This window comes from Colobus angolensis, unplaced genomic scaffold, assembly GCF_000951035.1.
Source record: "Colobus angolensis palliatus isolate OR3802 unplaced genomic scaffold, Cang.pa_1.0 Scaffold112, whole genome shotgun sequence".
Classification (NCBI taxonomy): domain Eukaryota; kingdom Metazoa; phylum Chordata; class Mammalia; order Primates; family Cercopithecidae; genus Colobus; species Colobus angolensis.
In genome coordinates, this window is record NW_012112253.1 from 9,294,894 (window position 1) to 9,297,987 (window position 3,094).

The following is a 3,094-nucleotide window of genomic DNA, read 5'->3' on the forward strand; positions in this document are numbered from 1 at the left end:
CGATTGTCCTACAGAATAGCCCACATTTTGGATGTGTTAGTTTGATTCCTTATGCTGTCATTTAACTATTCCTATGTCTCTTGTATTTTATTTTACAATTATTTATCTTTAAATGATTTTTTTTTAAAACTACTTTATTGAGATATGAATGACACATAAGAAGCTGTGTATTTAATGTATACATCTTGATGAGTTTCAGGAAAGTATACACTAGAGAAAACATCTCTACTATCAAAATTTAAAGGCTTTTCTAGTTGAAGTACATAGTATGGTTCTTGCGAAAAATTTAAAAAATTTAAAGAGTTACAACTGGTAATGTGGAAAGACATTACCAAGTCTGCCATAGTCCCATCCCTAGAGATAATCATTTTTAATTGTCTGGCGTACATTCAACCAGACTTTTTTCTTCACTCAGTAAGAAAATCACTTCTCAAGTTATTTAGCAATGAAATTGGTCATTGTGTGATTCCTATTGCAACTCTGTTTTCCTGGAGATTATTCAGAAATTCTTTGTACAGTGTCTCAATCCTGTAAGAATTTTAGCCATTGTTTGAAAGTGCTGGGGCAAGACCACATAGTTACTGTTTTAAGTTAATCGAACATGGGAGATTTGTAGTGCATTGCAGGGTGAAGAATGTAGCAATGGGTAAGGAGTAGATACAGAATGAGAAAAGTTGAGTGAAGCATGAAGGACCAAACCTTACCTTGAACTCTAGAATCTATCAGATAGGACATGATTTAATAAGATTAATTTGATGCCCAGCAGAGGCAGAAAAGACCCATTAATCCAGTATTTAAATAACGAGAAGAGTTTTGTCAAACTGTCTGTCTCTCTGGAGTTTCTAAACCTCCCATTCTCCTCTCCCACTCTAGGAGTGGGCTATGGGTAGGTTGCATACTATGATCTCTCTTAGTGTCTGCCAACTGGAAATCTTTTTAAAAATCAGGTAATTCTATTGTTCATTACTTCGTTTGCTCAGGTTGAAACATTACACAAATCCTTTTATAACACGTTTCAATTTTTAAATTCTTAACATGTACATATATAAAATTTTTATTTTTATTTTTAAAATTTATTTTTCTATATTTTGTTTCATTTTTAGTTCTTAATTTTGACTTTTCTTTCCATTGGTTTTAATATATCTTTGAATATTTCTTTCTAAAAGCAATGTGAAGGATACGTTTTCTCATCCTTGGACATCTGAGAATAACTTTCTGTTGCCTTTACACATGAAAAATCTTTTGAGTAGATTTAAAAATATTTGATCATAACATTTCTGCTCAAAATTTAATAGATAGTACTACAACATCTTTTGGGACTTACTGCTGCACGAACGTTGAACACGTGCAAATTTTATTCCTTTATAAGTGACTTCTTTATTCTCCTAGGATTTATGCAGGAGCTTTTTGGTTTGTTTCTTTTTTGTCTTTTGAATTATTTTCTGAGATACATTTAGACATGTGCTCTAGATACTACCTGTGTGCCCCTCCACTGTGCTATGGGCTGTGGGATTTTTTTATAGACTGAATCAGTGGACTCCTATGGCTTTGAGCTTCTGGTTCACGGAGGCACTGGCAGAAGATCAAGGACAGAAAATAGAGTGAGGTCAGGCCTTCTACAGCTCTCTCTCTGGGTGCTGATACCTTGTCCTCCTCTTGCCTCTTCAGGCCTATGGGTGATAGTGGCTTTAAATGTTTGGCTGATTCTGTTGGGATCCCCTTTTATCGATAATTCCAGGAACTTGGTGAGTACTATTAAATTTCAATTTAGATGATTTCTATTGACCTATCTTCAAGGTCACTGATTATTTCTTCTGTTGTGTCCAAACTACTCTTAAGCTATTCAGTGTTTTTTGCCTTGTTTTGCAATTTCATATACTGTGTTTTTCAGTTCTAGATTTCCATTTGGTTGCTTGTTTTAGATTTTCCATTTCTTTAGTAATGATTTAATTCGTTTATCTGTTATGACCATATTGTCCTTTAAGTCTATGAAGATTTTAAAAAAATTTATTTTAAATCTATTTTTTTTGAGACAGAGTCCCACTCTGTCGCCCAGGTTGGAGTGCAGTGGCACAATCTCGGCTCACTGCAACCTCTGCCCCCTAGGTTCAAGTGATTCTCCTGCCTCAGCCACCTGAGTATCTGGGATTACAGGAGTGTGCCACTACGGGTGGCTAATTTTTGTATTCTTAGAACAGGCAGGGTTTCACCATGTTGGCCAGGTTGGTCTTGAACTCTTGACCTCAAGTGATCCTCCTGCCTTGGCCTCCAAAGTGCTGCAATTATAGGTGTGAGCCATTGCTCCTGGCCTGAAGATATTTATAACAGACATTTTAAAGTTTTTGTCTGATAATTCCAACTTCTGGGTCATTTTGAGACTGGTTTCTATTTACTTATTTTTCTTTTACATGGGTCTCCTTTTCCTTCATCATCACTTATCTAGTAACTTTTAAATTGTATACTGGACATTGTGGGAGATGTGCTGAAGACCATCATCAAGAAAACATCAAGTATGCTTTCTACCTTGAGGAATGTTAAGCACTGTTCTTGAAGGTAGTTTAATTACTTTACATCACCTTAGTTTTGTTGGAGGCATAATTTTATGCCTTGTTAGCGCAGGCCTATTATGGTTTTATCTTTACTCCTAAAGTGAATATCTTAGTTCTGGGAGGTGGTCTTTGCTTCTAAAATGTTGTCTTTCTAAATTATAGATGACCTGAACAAATGGAAACATGTCCCATGCTCACTGATGGGTAGAATCAAAGTGAAAATGACCATACTGCCAAAAGCAATCTACAAATTCAATGCAATTTCCATCAAAATATCACCATAATTCTCCACAGAACTAGAAAAACCAATCCTAAAATTCATATGGAACCCAAAAAGAGCCTGCATAGCCAAAACAAGACTAAGCAAAAAGAACAAATCTGGAAGCATCACATTATCTGGCTCAAACTATACTACAAGGCGATAGTCACCAAAATAGCATGGTACTGGTATAAAAATAGGCACATAGACCAATGGAACAGCATAGAGAACCCAGAAATAAACCCAAATATTTACAGCCAACTGATCTTTGACAAAGCAAACAAAA